The sequence below is a fragment of the Mirounga angustirostris genome, unplaced genomic scaffold, assembly GCF_029215605.1.
Source record: "Mirounga angustirostris isolate CCGP_5_RB_7025 unplaced genomic scaffold, mMirAng1.0.hap1 SCAF_5, whole genome shotgun sequence".
Lineage (NCBI taxonomy): Eukaryota > Metazoa > Chordata > Mammalia > Carnivora > Phocidae > Mirounga > Mirounga angustirostris.
This window is the reverse complement of record NW_026991713.1, coordinates 165,041,217-165,066,676: the sequence shown is the minus strand read 5'-3', so window position 1 is coordinate 165,066,676 and position 25,460 is coordinate 165,041,217. Positions and strand designations below refer to the sequence as shown.

The 25,460-nt window shown below is 43.0% G+C and overlaps 1 protein-coding gene across 8 annotated transcripts in view; it reads right to left on the bottom strand.

Moving 5' to 3' along the window:
- TPST1 (tyrosylprotein sulfotransferase 1) overlaps positions 1–18,658 on the bottom strand; it is a 164,376-nt gene extending 145,718 nt beyond the window's left edge. For 2 of the 8 annotated variants that reach the window (XM_064593063.1, XM_064593062.1), the window contains exon 1: positions 13,447–13,660. The gene's annotated coding sequence lies outside the window, so the exon portion shown is untranslated. Of the gene's footprint in view, positions 1–8,596; positions 8,673–11,905; positions 11,935–12,520; positions 12,537–13,446; positions 13,668–18,635 lie in introns of those variants that run through there. The other 6 variants (XM_064593060.1, XM_064593057.1, XM_064593059.1 and 3 more) reach the window with 6 other exon arrangements.
- Between the last annotated feature and the right edge of the window lie 6,802 nt (positions 18,659–25,460).

Here is a 25,460-nt window from a genome sequence, read left to right as displayed (position 1 = left end):
CCAAAGGCAGGCTCTTAACCAACTGAACTACCCAGGCACCCCCGGATGTAAAATTTCTTAATAAAATACTAGCAAACTGAATCCAACAATACATTAAAAAAATCATTCACCAAGATCAAGTGGAATTTACTCCTGGGCTGCCAGCATAGTTCAATATCCACAAATCAATCAACGAGATACATCACATTAATTTAAAAAAAGGGGTAAGAACCATATAATCATTTCAATAGTTGCAGAAAAAACATCTGACACAGTACAATATCTGTTTATAATAAAAACCCTCAACAAAGTAGGTTTAGAGGAAACATACCCCAACATAATAAGGACCATATATGAAAAAAAAAACATAGCTAATATAATCCTCAATGGGGGAAAAACACAGCTTTTCCTCTACAGTCAAGAACAAAACAGGGATGTCCACTCTCACCACTGTTATTTAACATAGTGCTGCAAGTCCTAGCCTCAGCAATCAGACAACAAAAAGAAATAAAGGGCATCCAAATTGGCAAAGAAGAAGTAAAACTTTCACTATTTGCAGATGACATGATACTCTATATAGAAAACCTGAAAGACTCCACCCAAAAACTGCAAGAACTGAAAAACGAATTCAGTAAAGTTGTAGGATGCAAAATCAATGTACAGAAATTTGTTGCATTTCTATACATCAATAATGAAGCAGCAGAAAGACAAATTAAGGAATCAATCCCATTTATAATTACACCAAAGACAATAAGATACCCAGGAAGAAACCTAAACAAAGAGGTGAAAGACCTGTACTCTAAAAACTATAAGACACTGATGAAATAAATTGAAGATGACACCAAGAAATGGAAAGACATTCCATGCTCATGGATTGGAAGGACAAATATTGTTAAAATGTCTATACTACCCAAAGCAATATAAAGCTTTAAGGCAATGCCTATCAAAATACCACCAGCATTTTTCACAGAACTAGAACAAACAATCCTAAAATTTGCATGGAACCACAAAAGACCCCTAGTGGCCAAAGCCATCCTGAAAAAAGAAAAGCAAACCTGGAGGTTCACAATTCCAGACTTCAAGTTATATTAAAAGCTGTAGTGATCAAAAGAGTATGGTAATGGAACAAAATAAAAAACGCAAAAATGAACCCACAACTATATGGTCAATTAATCTTCAACAAAGCAGCAAATAACACCCAATTGGAAAAAAGTCTCTTAAACAAATGGTGTTGAGAATACTGGACAGCAATATTCAAAAGACTGAAACTGGACCACTCTCCTACACCAAACACAAAAATAAATTCAAAATGGATTAAAGACCAAAAATAAGAATTGAAACCATAAAAATCCTAGAGAACACAGGCAGCAACCTCTTTGACACTGGCATAGCAACTTCTTTCTAGATATGTCTCCTGAGGCAAGGGAAATGAAAGTGAAAAAAAAGTATTGGGACTTCATCAAAATAAAAAGCTTCTATAAAGTGAAGGAAACAATCAACAAAACTAAACGGCAACCTGCAGAATGGGAGAAGATATTTGCAAATGACATATCCAATAAAGGATTAGTATCCAAAATATACAAAGAATTTATAAAACTCAATACCCAAAAAAATGAATAATCCAATTAAAAAATGGGCAGAAGACACAAACAGACATTTTTCCAAAGAAGACACAGAGATGGCCACACGACACAAGAAGATGCTCAACATCACTCATCATCAGGGAAATACAAACCAAAACAACAATAAGGTATCACCTCACACCTGTCAGGATGGCTAAAATAGAAAACACAAAAAACAACAGGTGTTGGCAAGGATGTGGAAAAAGAACCCTCTTGCACTATTGGTAGGAATGCAAACTAGCACAGCCACTCTGGAAAACAGTAAAGAGTTTCCTCAAAAAGATAAAAACAGAACTACCCTACAATCCAGCCATCACACTATTAGGTATTTACCCAAAGAATACAAAAATACTAATTCGAAAGGATACATGCACCCCAATGTTTATAGCAGCATTATTTACAATAGCCAAATTATGAAAACAGCCCAAGTGTCCATCGACTGATGAACAGATAAGGAAGATGTGGTGTGTGTGTGTGTGTGTGTGTGTGTGTATAAGATAATACACATAATGGAATATCACTCAGCCATCAAAAAGAATGAAATCTTCCATTTGCAATGATGTGGATGGACCAAGAGAGTATTATGTCAAGTGAAGTTAAGTCAGTCAGAGAAAGACAAATACCATATGATTGCATGCATATGTGGAATTTAAGAAACAAAACAAACGAGCAAAGAGAAAAAAAGAGAGAGGGAGACAAACCAAGAAAGAGACTCTTAACTACAGAAAACAAACTGATGGTTACCAGAGGGGAGGTGGGTGCAGGGATGGGTTGAATACGTGATGAGGATTAAGGAGTGCACTTGCTGTGATGAGCACCGGGTGTTGCATGGAAGTGTTGAATCACTATATTGTACACCTGAAACTAATATTACACTGTATATTAACTAAGTTGAATTTGAATAAAAACTTCTTTAAAAATCACCCAAATATATGTTTCCTACAGGATATACTTTAGATTCAATGACCAAATGGGCTGAAAGCAAAAGAAGAGGAAAAGATACACCACACACCATAATGAAAAGACTCTACAGTAGCTATACTAACATTGTATACAATGCACTTTAAGATAAAAATTGTTACTAGAGACAAAGGGCATTTTATAATTATAAAAACTGAAATCCATCAAGAAGATATAGAAATTATAAATACATATGCACCTAACAACAGAACTTCCAAACACAAGAGGCAAAAAATGACAGCTGAAGGGAGAAAGAGATAATTCTACAACAATATTTGGAGAATTTATTACTCTATTTTTGATATCAGATAAAGCAACCAGACAAAACATCATCAAGGAAAGAGACTTGAACAATACTATAAGCCAACTAGACTTAGCAAACATCTATAAAACAGTCTAGGCTACATTTTCACATGCACATAGAACATTCCCTAGGCCATAAACAAATCTCAATAAATGTAAAGGACTGAAATCATACAAAGTACATTCTCCAACCAAAATAGAATAAAATTAGAAAATATCAGGTAAAATATTTGAGAAATCTGCAAGTATATGAAAATTTATAGAACATTCTCCTAAATAACCAATAAGCCACAGAAGAAATACCAAGGGAAGTTAAGCAACACTTTGAGATAAAAACACAAAACTTAAGTGATGTAGCAAAAGCAGCAAGAGCTATGCCATAAGGAAAATTTATAGTGTAAATACCTATAAAAAAGAAAATCTCAAATCAACCTGTTGTACACCTTAAATTTACACAATGTTATATGTCAATTATATGTAAACTTAAAAAATAAAAAAAATTTTTTTTAAAGATTTTATTTATTTATTTGAGAGAGAGAGAGAATGAGAGACAGAGAGCATGAGAGGGAGGAGGGTCAGAGGGAGAAGCAGACTCCCTGCCGAGCAGGGAGCCCGATGCGGGACTCGATCCAGGGACTCCAGGATCATGACCTGAGCCGAAGGCAGTCGCTTAACCGACTGAGCCACCCAGGCGCCCCCTTAAAAAATAAAATCTTAAAAAATGTAAAACTTTAAAAGTCAAAAAAGACCTCAAATCAACAACCTAACCATTCACCTTAAGAAACCAGAAAAAAGGGGCACTTCGGTGGCTCAGTCAGTTAAGTGTCGGACTGTTGATTACAGCTCAGGTCACGAACTCAGGGTTGTGAGATCAAGCCGCACATCAGGCTCCACATTCAATAGGGAGTCTCCTTCAGAGTCTCTCCCTCTCCTTCTGCCCCTCCCCCTGCTTGCACACACATGTGCTCTCTCTCAAATAAATAAATCCTTTTTTGAAAAACAGAAAAAGAAGAGTAAACTAAACCCAAAGCCAGTAGACAGAAGGAATTAATTAGACTACAGTGAAATAAATACAATAGAGAAAAAAGAATAAAGAATATCAACAAAATAAAAAGCTGGTTCTTTGAAAGGATCAACAGAATTAACAATCTTAGATTTAACAAGAAAAAAAAAGAGAAGACTCAAATTACTAAAATCAGTAAATACTACCAACCTTACATAAATAAAAATTATTATAAAGAATTACAGGGAATACTATAAACAATTATAATCAAATAAATTATATAACTAGATGAAGTGGACAAAGTCCTAGAAGACACAAAGTACTAAAATCAATTCACAAAGAAATGCTCTGAATAAAGCCATAACAAGTAAAGAAAAATCTAATATCAAATGGCTTCACTAGTGGATTCTACCAAACCTTAAGAATGAACACCAATCCTTAACAAACTCTTCCAAAGTATAGAAGAGATGGGAACACTTCCCAATTTATTCTATGAGGCCAGTTTTCCCTGATTCCAAAACCAAAGACACTGCAAAAAACTACAAACATATATTTATTTATATAAATGCAAAAATCCTGAGTAAATGTCAGCAAATCAAATCCAGAAACATACATAAAGGATGACCATATATAAACCAAGAGCAAGGGTGGATTGTCCCAAGCATGTAAGATTGTTTCAATATATGAAAATCAACTAATGTCATACACCATATTAATAAATGACAAAAAGCACACAATCATCTCAATAGAAACTGGAAAAGCACTTAACAAAATCCAACACTTGTTCATGATAATCACAAAGAATAAGTCAGAAATAGAGCAGAACATCAACATGAAAAAGGACATCTAAGAAAACTCACAGCTAACTTCATACTTAATGATTACCCCATAAGATCAACAAGACTGGATGTCTTCTCTCACCATTTCTATTCAATATTGCATAGGAGGTTCTAGCCAACACAATTAAGCAAGAAAAATTAAGGTATCCAGATTGGAAGGAAAAAGTGAAACTATCTCTTATCAAAGATGATATATCATGTATATATAAATTCCTAATAACTCATTAAAATAACTATCAGAACTGTTGAATGAGTTAGGGATGTTTGTAAGACACAGGACTAATATACAGAATTCAATTGTATTTCTATATATTAACAATAATGATCCAAAAATAGAATTAAGAAGACAATTCCATTTATAATAGCATCAAAACAATAAAATATTAAAAAACAAATTTTACCAAAAATAATGCAAGACTTGTACATGGAAAACTAGAAGACGTTACTGAAAGAAATTTAAGAAGATCTAAATAAATGGGGGCGCCTGGGTGGCTCAGTTGGTTAAGCGCCTGCCTTTGGCTCAGGTCATGGTCTCAAGGTGTTGGGATCGAGCCCCACATTGGGCTCCCTACTCAGCGGGGACTCTGCTTCTCCTTCTCCCTTTACCCCTCCCCCCACTCATGTGCTTGCACTCATGCTCTCTCTCGCTCTCAAATAAATAAAATCTTAAAGAAAAAGATCTAAACGAATGAAAAGACATTTCATGTTCATGGACTGGAAGACTAATACCGTTAAGATAGCAATATTCCTCAACTTGATCTACAGGGTCAATGCAATCCCTGCCAAAATTCCAACTGGAGAAAGGTGCCAAGATAATTCAGAGGAAAGAATGGTTTTTTCAACACATGGTGCTAAGATAACTGAACATCTAAAGTAAAAACATGAAGTTAGACCCCTATCTTACACTATATACAAAATTCACAAAAAAGATCAAACACCTAAATGTAAGAGCTGAAACTCTAATGCTCTTGGAAGAAAACATAAGATTAAGTCTTCATGACCCTGAATCAGGCAATGGTTTCTTAAATATGAAGCCTAAAGGGGGTGCCTGACTGGCTCAGCTGCTGGAACATGTGACTCTTGATCTTGGGGTTGTGACTTCAAGCCCCATGTTAGGCATGGAGCCTACTTAACAACAACAAAAGAAACCTAAAGCATAAGCAAGAAAAGAAAACATAAATAAATTGAAGTTCACAAAATTAAAAACCTCTGTGCTTGAAAGGATACCATCAAGAAAGTGAAATGACACTGACAGAACGGGACATCTGTATTTGCAAATTATATAGTTGATTAAGTACTAGAATATATAAAGACATAACAATAAAAAGACTACTTAATTTTAAAATGGTCAAAGGAATAGAGATTTCCCCAAATATATACAAATAGCCAAAAAGTACATGAAAATATGCTCAACATCATTATCCATCAGGGAAATGCAATCAAAACCACAAAATATTACTTCATCCCATTAGGATGGCTAGAATCAAAGAGTCAGATAATAACAAGTGTTAGCGAGGAAGCTAAGAAATTGGAACCTTCATACACTGCTGGCAGAAATATGAAATTGGGCAGCCACTTCGGAAAACAATCTGGCAATTCCTCAAAATGTTAGATTTAGGGTTCTAGAATTACCATATGACCAGCAATTCATGTCCACACAAAAACTTGAACTCAAATGTTCATAGCAGCATTATTCATAATATCCAAAAAGTGGAAACAATCTAAACACTCATCAACCGATTAATGGACAAGTAAAAAGCATTATATCTATAAAACAGAATATTATTCAGCGATACAAAGAAACCAGCACATGGAAGAACACTGAAAAAAAACATTATGCTAAGTGAAAGAAACCAGTAACAAAAGAGTATATATTGTATTTTTACATTTACATGAAATGTCTAGAACAGGCAAATCTACAGAAACAGAAAATAGATCAGTAGTTGCCTAGAGATGGAGTGGGACAGTTGGGAGTAACAGATAAGGAGTATGCAGTTTCTTTGTGGGGTAATGAAAATGTTCTAAAATTGACTGTAGTAATTTTACAAAATTTCATACCTAAAGTGGGCAAATGTATGGTATGTGACATAACTCAACAAAGCTGCTACCAAAAAAAAAAAAAAAAGTAGGCTGGGACCTATACACTAAACCTCTTGGGGTGACTGCTTACTAAAACCAAAGATTTAAATAGGATTCACAGTCTCGGGGCGCCTGGGTGGCTCAGTCGTTAAGCGTCTGCCTTCGGCTCAGGTCATGATCCCAGGGTCCTGGGATCGAGCCCCGCATCGGGCTCCCTGCTCGGCGGGAAGCCTGCTTCTCCCTCTCCCACTCCCCCTGCTTGTGCTCCGTCTCTCGCTGTGTCTCTCTCTGTCAAATAAATAAATAAAATCTTTAAAAAAAAAAAAAAGGATTCACAGTCTCAAACAAAATATCAAAAATGTCCAGGATATAATCAAAAGTCAATAATCATACCAAGAATCAGGAAAATACAACTTGAATAAAAAAGACAATTAACATATACTAATGCCACACATGAATCAAATGTCAGAATTACCTGACACAGATTTTAAAGTAGCCATCATGCTTTAATGAGCAATGATCTACTACTGAAACAAACAACAAAATAAAGTTTACCAGAAATAGCAGATACAGAAGAGAATCAAATGGAAATTACAGAACTGAAAAATAACCCAAACAAAAAGTCAATAGATGGGGCGCCTGGGTGGCTCAGCTGGTTAAGCAACTGCGTTCAAGCCCCGTGTTGGGCTCCTTGCTCCTTGGGGAGCCTGCTTCTCCCTCCCTCTGCCTCCGCTCCCCCTGCTTTTGCTCTCTCTCTCTCTCTCTCTGTGTCAAATAAATAAAATCTTTTTTTTATATAAAGATTTTTTTTTTTTAATTTATTTGAGACAGAGAGGATGAGAGAGAGAGAGCACATGAGAGGGGGGAGGGTCAGAGGCAGAAGCAGGCTCCCTGCCGAGCAGGGAGCCCGATGCGGGACTCGATCCAGGGACTCCAGGATCATGACCTGAGCCGAAGGCAGTCGCTTAACCAACTGAGCCACCCAGGCGCCCTAAATAAATAAAATCTTAAAAAAAAAAGTCAATAGATGGGCTCAATCACAGATTGAATACAAGAGAAAAACAAGTGAAGTTGAAACTGAAAGCAGAACAACAGGAATTACCCAATCTAAACAAAAGAAGAAAAAAATGTCTCATGCACTGTAGGACAGTAACAAAAGATCTAAGAGTTGTATTCTCACAGTCACAGAAAGAAAGGAAAGAGAGCTGCCGAAAAATTATTCTAAAAAAAAAGGAAAATTTATACTAAAAATCGCTGAAACATCCAAAATGGCAAAAGACATAAACTTACAGTTCAAAAGCTAATAGAGGGGCGCCTGGCTGACTCACTCAGTAGAGCATGGAACTCTTGATCTCAGGGTTGTGAGTTCAAGCCCCTCACTGGGCATGGAGCCTACTTAAAAAAATATTAATTAAAAAAAAGCTAAGAACTCCAAATAGGACAAGCCCAAACAAATTCATGCCAAGACATATCATAATTAAACTTCTGAAAACTAAGGACAAAGAAAAAGCCTTTAAAGCAGCCAGGGAGAGGAATGCCTGGGTGGTTCAGGTGGTTAAGCGTCTGCCTTTGGCTCAGGTCATGAACCCAAGGTCCTGGGATAGAGTCCCGCATTGGGCCCCTTGCTCAGCGGGGAGCCTGCCTTTCCCTCTGCCTGCCGCTCCCCCTGCTTGTGCTCTCTCTGTCTCTGACAAATAAATAAAATCTTTTTAAAAAATCAATAAATAAAATAAAACAAAATAAAGCAGCCAAGGAGAAAGGATACATCACCTATAGGGAAACATAAATTCCAATGACAGAGGATTCCTCACCTAAAATCCTGGAGGTCTGAAGAAGGTAGCACACCATTTTCAAATGCTAAAAGTAAGGAACCGTCAACCACAAATTCTATAAAGAGAAACAGCTGACAAAAATCGTAAGAAAACTAAAGAACAAAAGACAACTCTATAGTTTATATCTTAGTTCTAACTTACTACAAAATATATGGTACCATTATATGAGGTTTTTCTTATAACAGTAATTAAATATTTGGGAATTACAGATTCCCCCCTCACCAACACCAATGCCAATGAGATTCATGTATGTAGATAGCTTAATGCATATTCCCTACTTTCTTAATTCTCTTAAAAAGAAATAGTTCTTCCACTGTTCAAGATCTTTTATCAAAATTTTACAGTTTTTGTTCTACTTGAAAATTCCAAAGCTTGTAAGCCTAAAATCAGAGCTATTTGTTTAAAAAAGATGGAAGATACATATGTCTCAACCATCCATAAAGTCTATTTTAAATAGTATCTACTAAAGAGGAAGCCTGAATGAACCTCTATAATCATGTACTAGCTTAGCCAGGTTAAAAGCCAAATCATAAGAGCAAATGTGTGTTTTTTTAAACAAGAATGACTATGCAAGTATGACTAGTGACCTGTTAATCAGTCAAGAAAGAAACAGATGGTCATCTTGCAAAACCGTGAATTCAAGATCTGTTTTACATTATTTATCAACTGATCCATTCAACTAACTTTTATCAAGTTTTTAAAATATACTAAGTACTGTACAAAGCAGTGACAAAGAGATAAATAAGGTATTACAATACTGTGATATAAGAATTATTACAGAATATAAATTAGGTCTTTATCCCTGGCTCCTGACACAGAGTTCCTAAAACCCTTGGAATTTCTTGATGGGGTGAGAGGAGCATCTTTTGTTACTCATAATAAGCCCTTCAACCATATCTTGGAGGATGGGGGCTGGTTGCCAGAAGAACCAACCCCTGACTTCAGGATGGGGTAAAAGGGTTGCAGATCGAGTTTATCACCAACAACCGATGATTACACCTACATAATGAAGCCTCCATAAAAATCCTAACTGAAGGGATTCAGAGAGCTTCTGGGTTGGTGAACACATGGAGGTCCCGGGAGGATGGTGCCCCCCAGGGAAAGCTCATGGAGGCTCCATGCCGCTTCCCACATACTTTGCCCTAGGCATCTCTTCCATTTGCTGTTCCTGAGTATACCCTTTATAATAAGCAGGTAATGGTTCAGTAAAGAGCTTTCCGGAGTTCTGTGAGTCATTACAGCAAATTATTGACCTGAGGAGGGGGTTGTGGGAAGCCCCAATTTATAGCCAGTTGGTCAAAAGTACACATCACAACCTGGGACTTGCAACTAGCATAGCAGTGGGGTATGGAGGAGGTGGGTGGGGGCTAAGTTCTTCATCTGTGTGGTCTGCACTAACTCCAGGTAGGTAGTTGTCATAACTGGGTTAAATTGTAGGACACCCAATAGGTGTCTGGACAGTTGGAGAACTGTAGGGGGAAAGCCCACATATTTGCTGTCAGAAGGGTCGTGAGTTGTGCAGAAGAAACAGCTGGCACGGTCCTAGACCTCAAGGAATTCCTAGTCATGACAAGAATGGGCCCACGAGAAATAATTTAAATAAAATGGTATGTACTTTAACAGGTACATATACCAAGTGCCAAGAAAGTAAGGAACTAACTAACCATGCCAACAAAAATGACATTTATCCTAATTTTTAAATGATGAGTTAAATACTGTAATTCCTCAGGGTTCTATCAGTTCCTCCTCAAGCTCTCAGTTCAGTTCTCAGCCCTAGCTGCATATTACCATCACATGGGAAGCATGATGTTGTTTTTTTTAAGATTTTATTTATTTGAGAGAGCACGAGCAGAGGGGGTGGAAAGGAGGAGACTCCCCACTGAGCAGGAGCCTAACATGGAGCTCGACCCCAGGACCCCCGAGATCATGACCTGAGCTGAAGGCAGACGCTTAACCGAATGAGCCACCCAGATGCCCAGGGAAGCATTTTTTAAATGACAAGGTCTGGCCCCACACCAAACCAACTGAATCAGAATCTCTGTGAAAGCCTTCATCCCCTCATCCTTAGCCTTTAAAAGCTCCCCAGGTGGTTTTAAAGTAGTGCCTGCGTAAATGAATGAATGAATGAAGCAGTGCTTGGATTGGAAATGACCATCTCTGTTTGGGAAAAACATAACCCAGGCCTCAACCAATCTCCTGGCAGTGAGGAGAGAAAGAAAAAGATTTCAGGTAGACACAATATGAGCAAAGACAGACTCACTGTGAGGAGAGAAGAGGATTCTAAGGTTTCTAGGGTGAAGGCCTAAAATAGGAAAAGGAGTATTTATATGTGCTTGAGGGGGCTATGTGAGTAGAGGGAAGGGAAAGAAAAAGATAACCAAGTTTGGAGTACTCAGTATCCAAGTTTAGTTATCCACAAGATAGATGAAAATAAAGAAAACGTGAAACTCAAGAAAAATGGGCACTTCTTTGTGCTCACTCAAGAAAAATACACATCTTTGAAAACAGTATGTATACAGGTGCTATTCGAAGCCATGATAGAAGTGTAATCACACAAGGAAATTAGAGAACAGAGAAAAGAGCAAAAACTGAAACTCTAAGGAAGACCACACTAATCAGAGAAAATGAAAAAAGAGGGAAGCATCAAGAGAAGGTTTTTTGTTTTTGTTCTGGAAGGTATAAACCTGACCATACACGCAGGAGGAGAAAAAAATGAGAATACAGAGGAGATCAAAGATGTTAGCCTTAGGGCGCCTGGGTGGCTCAGTCGTTAAGCGTCTGCCTTCGGCTCAGGTCATGATCCCAGGGTCCTGGGATGGAGTCCCACATCGGGCTCCCTGCTCTGCGGGAGGCCTGCTTCTCCCTCTCCCACTCCCCCTGCTTGTGTTCCTGCTCTAGCTATGTCTCTCTCTGTCAAAAAAATAAAATAAATAAAATCTTAAAAAAAAAAAAAAAAGATGTTAGCCTTAGAAAGGAGGGCCTTTTTTTCCTCTGGTAAAAGGAAAGGAGATCAGAAATCAGGCAGGTATAGACACACGAAAAATGACAGACCCTTACTAGTTCAGGGCTAAAGTCCACCAATTTCTTCTGTGAATTTTCTGCTTATTGCAAAATAAGCAATGAAGAAGTATCAAGAGTAGGACAAAGAGAGGAGAACGGTAAAAATCTATAAAAACCATTCAGGTTTTAGTATATAAGAATATGCTATGGGGTAAATCAAAGGATCTCCAGCCAGTATGAGTAAAGTCAGAATCCAGAAGTCTAGAACAGCACCAGCAGCTCACTTACATGATTTTCTCCAGTCTGCTCTGGAGATCCTAGGAGAAGAAAAAGCAACTGTTTAGATTCATCCTGGCTTGTAGACCATTAAAGCAAATGTGGCAAGAATGGGCTGAGGCCAGTAACATTGTTTTTATAATTTTCAAAAGTCAAACTTATTTCACTTTAAAAAATATGTAGCTACTTCCTCTGATTGCCAGAAAGAGTGTTGGGGAAAGGGAGAGATAATTACTCTCTCACTCTTACAGAACTTGTTAGAACTTTCACTCCTAAGCATTTTTGATCCCTCTAGCATCTGATTCCAAGAATTCTAAACCCGATTCCCATAGGCTCTTAAAGGATGAAAATTCACTGCAGAATTGTACTATCCAGCTGAGAGATAAACAAGTAAAACACTTCTTACATACAATGTTATTAGTTTGAAGGGGGGGGGTGTAAGGGAATAATTACACTGTGAAGTTCCCTAAGAATCCTTTACAAAGCCAAATAACATAAAACAATATTTGACACAAAAATAGCAAAATTCACTTTTTTTTCCTGAATAAATACAGTGAGTAAAAACTGACAATTTAATCTCTTTCTCACACTTGGGAGTTCAATAATTTGTCCTGCCATCTCCCATACCACTCTTCCAACAGTGGATCCAACCCCTCTGGATACTGGACCTCTTGCTACCACCATCTGGAAAGTACGAAGACCTGGAAGGAGGAAGAGACTAACACGCATAAGCACCCACTGTGTGGCAGGCCTACTGTGTGCCAGGTTCTGAGCAAGGCGCTTTACATGTTAACTGTGCAGCTCACTGAAAGGCGAATTATGATGTTAAAACTACAGATCTGGTATTCAGGAGAGTATTAGAGTGTCTGAAGGTTTAAGTGTAAAGGAAAAGAAGTGGTTGATGAAAGTGAGGGGAGAAGGGGTGAGCTGGTAGAGGAAGGCATCTGGGAACAAAAGGGCAAAACCCAAGGGACATGGGGGTTGGGGGGGCGACTGAAAGGTACGGAGGATATGGCATTAAAAGGCAGGGAAGAGGGTGATTCTGCGGAAGAGAAGCCCAGGTTTAAGTGAGGGCAAAAGTCTGATCTGATCCCGACGGGATGGGCTGCGGGGGCGGGGGGGTTCATCCACGGAAGGCGCCCCGAAGGACTGCAGCAGAGGCTGGGAAACGGTGCCAGCGCCGCGAAAGGAGAGCGGACGGAGAGGAGAGGAAGGGAGCGAAGATGAGAGAGGAGGAGGCGGGGGGCCGACCACGGCGGGGGCTAGCGGGGTGACCGCGCAGCGGAGACCGGGACACGCAGGCGCTGGGGGAAGGGGAGCGGGCGTGGGTGCAGCAGCCGGCCCGCCAGGGCGAGGGGCGCCGCGCTAGGGGGCGGGGCTGGACAACTGGCCCGGGGCAGATGGGGGGATGTGGGGGCAGGAGGGGACGCTGGGCCAAGGGATGCCAGGACAGAGCCGGCCGGCGCCCGGAGCCAGGTGGGCGGCGACTGGAAGGCGGCGGGGCCGGGGCGGCGCTCCGAGCCACGCCACAGCGAGCGCGGCGTCCCCCTTACCTGGGATGAGTGAGGAGCCGCCGCGCCGCCTCCCCAGCATCCTGCGCTCAGCCGCCTCTCCCGCTGCCCTAGGTGGGGGCCATTCCGCCTGCCCCGGGAGCCCGCCCTCACCGCCAGGCTCCAGCTGCAGCCAGCCTGGCCCGGCCCCGCAGAGCAGCGCCGACGCGACCCGCGCCCGCGGCTGCCTCAGCAGCGACTCCCGCCGCCGCCGCCTCAGCGCCAGCCGCCAGCCTCGCAGGCGGGCCCGGGATCACACGAATGCAGCGATTGGTTGCTGCACGCCCGGCCCGGGCGATGTGTCGGCTTCTCTGATTGGTGGTTTTCGCCAGCTACAGCTCGCGGGAGGCGGCGTTCGGAGTAGCACGGGGTCCCGCAGGCGTTAAAGGGCGGGATGGGTCTGACGTCGCGGCCGGTGGGGGTTCCTGCGTCCCCCTCTAGGGCTCCGGAGCTGCCACCTGCCTGGACTGGTCGTTGCCCTAGCGACGGCGCGTTTGACCTAGCTGGGGGGGAACCGGGCTGGTGTGCGGTCCACGCCGCCCCAACCCCTACGTGAGCGGCCTTCATCCGTGAAAGCCTGGCACGCTACAGGAAAAGGAGCTTTTTCCAAGAAGTCCTCTTTCTGCATGTCCGCTGCTTCGAATACCACCTCTGTGGCCCCTGCTGGCGGAGGAGCTTTCATCTCATTGGCGAGAACTCAAGAGCACATAGCAAATTCACACAATATTGCATTCCACGCAGAAGTGTGAGCGAGGGGCGCCTGGGTGGCTCAGTCGGTTGAGCGTCTGCCTTGGGCTCGGGTCATGATCCCAGGATCTTGGGATCGAGTCCCGCGTTGGGCTCCCTGCACCGCGGGGAGCCTGCTTCTCCCTCTCCCTCTGCCTGCTGCTCTCCCTGCTTGTGCTCTCTCTCTCTGACAAATAAATTTTAAAAATCTTAAAAAAAAAAAAAAAGTGTGAGTGAGTGATAGGATATTCTGTCCCAACCATAGGGGCGGGGAACTGATACTTGAGAGAAGTGAAAACTGGGATTGGAGAAAAGGCGAAGGGAAGAGAGACATTGGGGAGAGGGCTGAAATTTCCCAACTGAAAATTAACAGTTGATGTTTATGATTCCTTCCTACTGACATATCCACACCAGGTTCTGTCAAAGCGATTATCAGTTCTGTGAACTGTGAAAGAAAATTCAAAATGAAGTGAGCATTGTCACAGAGTCACTCTAGAGTCGAGAACACATTGGGGAAGTAGGGCCTAGTTCAATTCTGGGAACACCTCAAACTTTCTACTCCGTCCATTGCAGCTTGTTAGTTTCAATTCCACCATCTCCTCCACTTAACCTTCTACTTTGCAGTGAAATGGAAGATGTTAACACCTGACAGCTGGTCAGTCATGTATTGGATAGTAAGTTTAAACTCAGCAGCAATCATAATTATTTTGAAACGAATTATGTAACCTTGTGGCTCTTGCCTGATCTTCTGCATCCTTGAAATTCAGAGCACACTTTGAATTTCAGTGGACTCCATGTCTCTCCTTCAAATAAATGCTTTGATTGCTTTACCTCCTCTTCCTGACAGACAAAAGAGAGCTTGCAAAAAGCATGGGTTCAGGAATCTAATAAAGATATTCAAAATTCCTGTCAACCACATTGGAATGTTTTGTTAGCTACAGAATGAGATCTGTAAAATCTGTATCTTAGAGAGTTGCTGTAGTGTTCGAGTGAGGTCCACACAAACACTTGCACCTGAATGCTCACAGCAACATTATTCATAATAGCCAATAAAGTGAAAACAACCCAGATGTCCATCAACTGATTAATAAACAATTTGGTATAGCCATAGGATGAAATATTAGCCATAAAAAAGGAATGAAGTTCTGATACATGCTACAATGTGGATTATAATATTGAAAATATTACACTGTGAAAGAAAATAGTCACAAAAGACCCCATATGGTATGAGTCCATTTACATAAAATGTTCGAAATAGGCAAATCCATAGAGATAGCAAGTAGATTAGTAAGTGCCTCAGGCTGAGGGGATTGGGGAAAACGGGAAGTGACGGCTAATGGGTATGGGGTTTCCTTTAGGGGTGATTGATGAAAATGTCCTAAAATCGATTGTGTGATGGTTACACAATTTTGTGCATATATATATATATTTTTTTAAAGATTTTATTTATTTATTTGAGAGAGAGAGAATGAGAGACAGAGAGCATGAGAAGGAGGAAGGTCAGAGGGAGAAGCAGACTCCCTGCTGAGCAGGGAGCCCGATGCGGGACTCGATCCCGGGACTCCAGGATCATGACCTGAGCCGAAGGCAGTCGCTTAACCAACTGAGCCACCCAGGCGCCCTGTGCATATATTAAAAACCATTGGATTGTGTACTTTAAATAGAGGACTTGTATGGCATGTGAATTATATCTCAGTAAAGCTGTTACTTTTTTTTAAGATTTTATTTTTAAGTAATCTCTACACTCAGCATGGGGCTTGAACTCACAACCCCTAGATCCAGAGTTGCATGCTCCACCAACTGAGCCAGCCAGGTGCCCCAAAGCTATTACTTTTTCAAAAATTAAAATGAGATCACAAACCTCTGAAAGCCCCTGGCTCTGCTGCCTAAGAACAAGGGATCAGTATATCTAACTTTGTTTTTCTTTATTCAGTTAGCAAAATCTTGTAAGCAATTTGATCTGAAGAAATTTAAACAAATACCCACCATGATATTTTTCTTTAGAACATCTAAATCAAATGAAGAAGATGATCTGATCTGACCCAAGCTGCTTTGGGGCAGAAGAAATGGACCACTAGGATTACAAAGCTCATCAAAAGAAAATGAGCAAGATCAGCAGGCCTAGAGCAAGAGAAAGGGAAGGAAGGAGATGGCTCCACAAAGTAATTATAGGAAGACCCGAGGGCTGCCCCCAAAGTCATTTAACCAGTCTTTTAACGTTAAGGGCTATGTCCCAATCCACTTCCTGCATTCCAGACCCCTTCAGGAAAAGTGCTCACCATGACCTGAAGCCACCTGCCTGCCCCTTTCCTCCACAAAACAGAACTGCAACTGAGATGCCCTTCTTATTGCCCCAAAAATACTTCACCCAACTACAAGACCTAAAAAAACAACAACTGAGTAGCCAGGTGAGGGGCTGGTGCTTATATCTCACCTAGTAAACTATGAGAACAAATTCCAGATGTGGGGGATCCAGGAAGAATAGAGGACACAGATCGCTTCCGTGGAATCTGGCAGGGAGGTGGGCTCCCTGCCTGTCACATGGCAGGATGTCTCCCAGAGCAGGACAGCTTTAGGTGGCCCAGGGGCCACACTGTAAAAGGCAGCCAGAATCAAGGAGCTGCTTGAAGTGAAGCAAAGCTCAGAGTCGTTTGGGAAAAGTTTTTTCTGCTTTCTAAATCTACCCCCAACTCACACAGTATATGTTAAGAAAAAAGACTCCAAAATATACTCTTAAGTGAAAAGAACAAAGTTAAAAACAGTGTATATAATATGTCCATTTGCATTTTTTTAAGGACACACACCCACCCACCCCCACACACACATGCTTGTAATTTTCAGAAATGATCTCTGGAAGGATGCACAGTAAACTACAGCAGTGGTTGTTTCTGGATGGAAAACTGAAGAGCTTGGGGACAGGAGTGGGAAAGAGACTTATTTTTCACTATATCTATATACTCAGGCACTTTTTGGAAGTTTGTGTCATGTACTTGGCTTACCTATTTAAAATAAATTCAGGGGGCTCCTGGGTGGCTCAGTTGGTTAAGTGTCTGCCTTCGGCTCGGGTCATGATCTCAGGGTCCTCGGTTGGAGCCCCGCGTTGGGCTCCCTGCTCACTGGGAAGCCTGCTTCTCCCTCTCCTCCCCGCTTGTGCTCTCTCTCGCTATCTCTGTCGCTATCTGTCTCTCAAACAAATAAAATCTTTAAAAAAAGTAAAAAAAAAATAAATAAATTCAGAATTAAAAAAAAAAACCCTCTCTTCTGCAAAACCTACCATTCAAGCCTATATGAACCTCTGGTTCACATGACGTGTACGTGGCTTTGTGTAATTTCATAAGCCACATATTATACATAGTGTGAACATGCTGTATGAATTTTACCTCTTCAGCCTTACCTCTTCCAGGTGATCTGCTCAGGCTCAGATAACCTCACCTGAGGGCACAAACAGCTTCATCCCCTGAGCAATCAAGAGGCAATTCAAAGGACTCAGAGCTTGTTTCTTCCAAACAGCCTAGGCAGCCCCCAGGAGCCCAAGAAAAGAGAGGATGTGGACAAGTGGCCGCTGACACCCCAGGGGCAGCCTGGAAGCCACTGCCCCCTAAGGCCAGCCTCGCACAGCTCCCACGTGGGGATTCATCTCCCAGGAAGGCCTGGCCCAGGGTGAGTGAGGACCATATTATCTCACCTCCTGGAAGGAAAGTCTGGTCAATACACCTAGGAACGTTCAGGCTTAGAGGAGAACTAAAGGGGCAGCACAGGCCTCCATCACTTTTACTTTATGGGTATGTTGGCTTTGATTTGGTTTTGGGTGCAGCAGAGCTCCCTTCATGGCATTGCCATTCCAGAATCTGGCATGGACTGAGGATGGTGGCAGAGGTGGAAGTGGGGAGAGGCCCTCAGAAACGGGGAAGAGAATCAGGCCAGGTCCTACTTTTTTATTCTCTGTCCCAGCCCAAGGGAGCTGGAAATGAGAGTCGGGAGCAAGGGGCTTGGAAACAGAAAATGGAGAAGTCAGGCTACCTTTGCAGTGCAAGTGAAGGAGCAGAGATCTTTCAGAGAGCACACACATGGCTGTGGGAGAAGTGTGGGAAGTGGAGAAGTGGGGACAAAGGCAGGTCTCAAGAGTAAGGGCAGGAATGGTGATGACAGAAGGTGGTTGTGTCTGCCCAGCACTCCGTCCTGCGCCCAGCACAAGGCCCAGCACGCATTAAATGAATGGATGAGTGAAGAATAGAGAGAATGGCAAAAGCCGCAGCTGTCAATAAAGGCCACCAAGGCAAAGCAGAGAGGGACGTGGGGAAGAGAAAAGAAAGGCACTCAGGGTCCTGCCTGGGAGGGCAGAGAGACAGGGTGAGGGCTCCAGAGGCAAAGATCCTTGTTGGGGAATTGAGGGTTAAATTAAACTTTTGCCCAACCTAAAGTGACCCCCAAGTCCTGGCTGACTTAGGACAAAATGAAACACTTACCTGCAAATAGCATCAAAGGGCCAATGAGCGGCAGGCGACACCTCACAATGCTCTTGAAGCTTGTGGGATAGAGGGATTTGAGACAGAAAGAAAATGGTGATACAATTTAAAGAAAAGGAAAAGAAAAGAGCATGCCTCTGCACTTTCCCCACCCCTAGATCCAGGAAAACTGGCCAGGTCAGGCCCCTCAGCCACATCATCATTTTAAAATGAAAATCCAGCCTAGCCTATGAGCAGGCATTTTCCAAATGGCTGCAGAATTCCTGCACCTTCCAAAAATACCTCTTCACGGAACCCCTGCCAGGGAGCGAGGGCCACATGCCCAGGCTGGAACCAACCAGTCGGGCTTCCTGAGCCTAGGAGCTCCCACCCACATGCTCTGCAGACCCTAGATGCAGGAAGTGTCCCCTGCTCTGCCAGTAAACCCAGCCAGACAGCTACGGGTGCTGAGCTCAAGACTGGGAGCAAAGCATCCTCTAGCTGCACTTACAACAAAAAAGATTGTGTGACTTCCAGGAGTGGTTTTCAAACCTATCTCTGCATATAAACCACCTGTGCAGCTTTGTAAACTAGACAGCAAGCCTCTCATGGATTATATGTAGCAGAAGCTCTGGGAGAAGTGTCACCCAGACCACGGGGCCGGGGGGGGGGACAGTGACTGGAGTAGTGACTGGGAGGTGGCACAAGGGGGACTAGAGAGAGGCTAGTCGGTGATATTCTGTGTCCTGACCTGGAAATTACCCGGTTTGTTGACTTCATGAAAACTCATTAAATTCTATTCACGTGTGCACTTTTCTTTTTTCTTTTTTTTTTTTAAGATTTTATTTTTTTATTTATTTGACAGAGAGAGACAGTGCAAGAGAGGGAACACAAGCAGGGGGAGGGGGAGAGGGAGAAGCAGGCTTCCTGCTGAGCAGGGAGCCCGATGCGGGGCTCGATCCCAGGACCCTGGGATCATGACCTGAGCCGAAGTCAGACACTCAACGACTGAGCCACCCAGGCGCCCCCACTTGTGCACTTTTCTGTATGTTTGTTACACTTCATTTTTCAAAAAGTTCCCAGATAAATTCTGCTCCCCTACCAGATATGAAGACCACTGAGTCAGAGGTCCAGGGTGAGTGTCTTAGGTTACACTAGAGAAGCTGAGTGCTTTGGGGTGTATGTTGGATCTAGCTACAGGGGTCTGACTCTACTCTTAGGCAAGTCTCTGACTTTCAAAGGAAAGAAGCTCCAGGGAAGGGAGGGACCCCAGTGGGAGGTGCTCCAGGGAACAGCCCTCCGTGCCTGCACCCTGCTTCTTGGACAGGGCTTGCTGAGGCCTGTGACCCAACTCAAGAGGGCCATTTTCACCTGTGGCCTTGGTTTTCCTTCCCTGGTTAAAGAGGCTACAAAGGCTACCAGCTTCTTGCCACCCTCCTCCATCCCTTTACCAGGGCAATCAGCTTCTTGGAAGGATATGCTACTTCCTCACAGGATCTGGGGGATTCAAGCACATTGACTAATGTCTTCCACCAGGCACTAGGTGCTGAGGACACAGCAATGAACAAATCGGTCCCTACGGTCCTTATTGGGCTTATATTTTAATGTGGAGCCTGGCATTCAATTACATGTGAAGGAGATCAGGAAACGCCACCTCAAAATCTACCACTGTGGCTTAAGGATCATTTTGAGTTGAAGGCAATTAAGAGACAGAAAACTTGAAAAAAAAAACAGAAAACACAAGTTCTTTGTCCTCTTCCTTTTTGCAGGAAACGAAGCATAAATTTTCCTTTTGCAAAGGAAATTTCTATTTGTAAAGATGCTCCTCCCTCTTACAAGAAAGAGAACTTGGAGAGAACTCACCACTTTATCATCAGTTGAATCTGCATAACAAACCTTACTCAATCACCCTTATCTTCCATTAGTTTCCCGTATATTTAACTTAACACACTTTGCTGTCCTTAGAAACCCAAATCCTACCCCTTTCCCCAATGCAGTTAAGAATATAAGCCTTTCGGGACACCTGGGTGGCGCAGTTGGTTAAGCCTCTGCCTTTGGCTCAGGTCATGATCCCGGAATCCCAGGATCGAGCCCCACATGGGGCTCCCTGCTCAGCGGGAAGTCGGCTTCTCCCTCTGCCCCTCCCCTTCCTCCCTGCTCAAGTACGCACTCTCTCTCTCTCTCTCACACTCTCTCTCTCTCTCTCAAATAAATAAATAAAATCTTAAAACAAAAAAAGCCTATAAGCCTTTCAGGGGCTGCCCCCTCACCCATCACGCAGCACCATGCACATTTGTGGGGAACCTGGTGCTAAACCATTCATAGACGACCTGCTTCTGGGTCGGGGTTTCCTATGTAGGGTTTCCTATGTAGCAGGAGCAGCTCCCTCGCTGTGATCTATTCAAAATCGGCCCTCATCACAAGGGCTTGTAAAAAAACAAAACAACAACAACAACAGGGGTGCCTGGGTGGCTCAGTCGTTAAGCATCTGCCTTCGGTTCAGGTCACGATACCAGGGTCCTGGGATCGAGCCCCGCGTCGGGCTCCCTGCTCCAAGGGAAGCCTGCTTCTCCCTCTCCCACTCCCCCTGCTTGTGTTCCCTCTCTCGCTGTGTCTCTCTCTGTCAAATAAATAAATTAAACAACAACAACAACAAAAGAAAATAAGAATATGAGCCTTTCAACCTATGGAACGGGAGAAGATATTTGCAAATGACACATCTGATAAAGGGTTAATGTCCAAAATCTATAAAGAACTCATCAAACTCAAACCCAAAAAACAAATAATCCAGTTAAGAATTGGGCAGAAGACACAAAAAGACATTTTTCCAAAGATGTACAGATGGCCAACAGACACATGAAAAGATGCTCAGCGTCACTCATCAGTAGGGAAACACAAACCAAAATCATGAGGAGATACCACCTCATACCAGTCAGAATGGTTAAAATTAACAACACAAGAAACAACCGGTGTTGCAAGGATATGGAGAAAGGGGAACCCTCTTACAATGTTGGTGGGAATGCAAACTGGTGCAACCACTCTGGAAAACAGTATGGAGGTTCCTCAGAAAGTTAGAGCTACCCTACAGTCCAGCAATTGCACTACTAGGTATTTATCCAAAGGCTACAAAAATTCAAAGGGATTATATGCACCCCGAGTTTATAGCAGTATTATCAACAATATGGAAAGAACCCAGATGTCCATCTACAAATGAATGGATAAAGATGTAACACACACACACACACACACACACAGGAATATTACTTAGCCATCAAAAAGAATGAAAGCTTGCCATTTGCAATGACGCAGATGGAACTAGGGTATATTATGCTAAGTGAAATAAGTTAGAGAAAGACAAATACCGTATGATTTCACTCCTATGTGGAATTTAAGAAACAAAACAGATGAACATGGGGAAAGATAAAAAATAAATTAAAAAAAAAAAAGGAAAGGGAGGCATACCATAAGAGACTCTTAATTACGGAGAACAAACTGAGGGTTGCTGGAGGGAAAGCGGGTGGGGGGAATTGGTTAAGTGGGGGATGGGTATTAAGGAGGGCACTTACTGTGTTGAGCACTGGGTGTTGTATGTAAATCATGAATCACTAAATTCTACTCCTGCAACTATTATTACACCATATGTTAACTAAAATTTAAATAAAAACTTGAAACTAAAAAAAAAAAAAAAGAATATAAGCCTTTAACTTCAGCCATTTAAGAAGCCATCTACTTCCTTTGTTGGTTCCTGTGTGCCTGGGCAATAATAAACCTTTTCTCCTGTTAACCTGTTGTCAGTTTAATCCTCAGGCCCTAGCCTCTGAGCCTAAGACGACTGTGCCGCCTTTCCCACACGTACTCAACAGAAGCATTCAAGACAATGAAGACTTGCTCACCACTCACTGTGCCCAGGTCTCCATGTCTGATCCTTTGCTCGTACACACTCTTCCACCTGCACTGACCTCAACCCAGCTCTGCTGTGAAAATTCAGCCAACCTGCTGCAAACGCCAGTTCCACTGGGAAGGGTCTCATCTCTGTGACTCTTGCGACTGTGCTCTGCTTTACACTTTTCTTAAGAAACTCTTTCTGCTCTACTTTGCATTCTTGTTCTCTGTGTATTTGTCTGGTTCTCCTCCCTCACCCTCAGCAGATAGGAAAGGGGCATATTGTACCTGCTACATATTCTCTGCAGCACCCAGCACTATTCTGGGCCCATAAAAGGACTTAGAATGTTTGTTGAGATGGATTAAATTGAATGATGGGACAGGGTTTCCCTTAAGAATCATCAGTTCACTTTGTTCTACATCTCTGTAACTCACAGACAAAAAACCCTATTGTTTTTTTCTTAACTTTATTTTGAAAAATTTTAAACAGAAAAAATTGGTGAGAATAGTACAATTAACTCCAGTATATATATTGTTTACCAAGTGTCCAACTGTTGATGCACCCATTGTTAACATTTGCTACATTTGTTTGATATCTGTCTATATATAATTATCATTGTTACTGTTTTTGAACCATTTGATAATAAATTACATTGTGTCTTTTTTTTTAAGACTATTCATTTATTTGACAGAGAGAAAGAGCCAGAGAGCACAAGTGGGTTGGAATGGCAGAGGGAGAAGGAGAAGCAGACTCCCCGCTGAGCAGGGAGCCCGAAGTGGGGCTCAATCCCAGGACCCCTGGGATCATGACCTGAGCTGAAGGCAGATGCTTAACCGACTGAGCCACCCAGGTGCCCTGGACATTGTATCTTATGTTCCTTTTTACTTCATAGTTATCTCCTAAAAACAAGGACATTCTCTTATACAATGATCCAGTGAAGGAAATTTATCAAATTTTTGTACTATACAGTCCATGTTCACATTTTTGAATCGTCCCAATTATGTCTTTTTTGAAAGAGAATTTCAACCACCTCCCTTTTGACCTCAGTCTGTACTTTGTAATTGATTAAGTTCTTCTTTCCAGCTTATCTCTGAACTCCGGCAAAAGAGCCTGCAGGCAAAGCATCCCCTGATGGAAACCGAAACCACCCGCTCAAGCAGTGACGGCCCTGAGCCCGCAAGACCCCACCTGCGACTGACCCCAAGACACTGATGACCTGACCTTTACTGCCCACCTGCAGGTGCCCTCCGTCCTTCGTCCCACATTTTCCTTGAGGAAACCTAGAAGTATTTTCGGCACTTCGGAGACGGTCTTGAGATGTCAGTCTGCTGTCTTCCCGGTGTCCGCCTCGCTGAAATAAATCCTTCTTGTTTCACTACCGCTCGTCTCAGGGTCTTTAGTTTCTGTGAGCCGCGAGGGGCCGAACCCAGTCTGTTTGGGGCCCCAGAGCCAATGCTCCTGCGCTCTTGGGCCCGGGCTACATTTACGGCTAGTTCTTCCTTCTAATCTGTGTGTTGCATTTGGTTATGTCACTTTTGCCTCTTTCCTCACTCTTCCTCTGTCTTTTGAGGCATACTACATTTACATTTATGGAACAGTCTTCAGCTTGCGTTTGTCTGCTGTTTGGGGGGGCAGGAACACCCCAAAAGGGAGGGGCCATCATAGCAGGAAGCACATCAAGTCAATTTGACTCATGATCAGTGATGCTAACTTCTGGTTAAGGTACGACTCTCCACTGTGAAGTTAACATTTTTTCCCGTTGTAACTTACAAGTAATCTGTGGAAATTACTCAGTATTCCGGGGACTGTGGAAATAGCCCGGTCCCTGTCTGATGAGGATTCCTGCCTGGCCCTGCTATTTTTGCCAGTCATTCAAGGAAAGTGGAGCTGGCTGCCGCCCAGGGGCTGAGGCGCTGGAGATCACAGGGCCAGCTTGGACGGAGAAGGGAAGGCAAGCAGGGCAGGAAACGAAGCAGAGAGCCGCGAAGGCAGCCCGGCCGCTGCGCTGGGCGCTGAGCTGCGGCTGACTGAAGTAGGGGTGGCAGGCACCCCGCACCCCATCAGTGCCCTTCAGGACCCCTTGGGGCTGCCGCAGCGGGGCTGGCCCTTCACGCAAACCACACTCTGGAAAAGGACCAGTTTGCAGGAAGCAGAAAAACCACCCTTTCCCTCCCTCTTCCCTGGTGGTCCCTGGTAATCCCCAAAGGTTTCCGAATGTCCCAGAAGCATTATTCCCGGAAAATTTCCAGGGGCCAGTGAATCTGAAGGGTTCCAGGTCTCTGGGCCCTGCCTGGCCCTCCCAGGCAGGCTCCACGCCTTGCAAATATTTGCTGTGCCATTGTACACACCCGGGGCTGGCAGTCAAGGTGGAATGCGGGGTGCACAGCCCCAGGACACACACAGCCCCGGACAAACTGGCCACAAGTCCTCTACGCCCAGCCAAAAGCGCAGTCACTTCCTGCGGCTGCCGTAACAAACCGTGGAGCAACAAACACAGAACAAAGGTGTCAGCACGAAGTGCACGTTCTCTATGGGGAATCTGTCCTCACCCTTTCCAGCTCCTGGTGGCTACAGGCATTCTGTGACCTCCTCGGCTGTATCTTCCAAATTCTGCCACCGTGGTCACATTGCCCCCCAGCGCCTCTCACAGAAAACTTGGATTTCAGGCAGGATCCTGCAGACACCCGGATAATCCAGGACGGTCTCATAGTAGATCCTTAACTTGACTACATCTACAAAGACCCTTTTTCCTAATCAGGTCACTTTCACAGATTTTGGGGGTTAGCACATATCTTTTGGGGGGCCACCATTCAACCCACTACAGACGGTATCCACGTACTTTCTTTCATTCTGCACAAATGGTAATTTTCCAAATGTTTCTCTGAATGAATTCTACACTCATAGCTAGAATTCATTAAAATAGTTCGTAGGTGGCTTGGTTGGTTGAGCATCCGGCTCTTGGT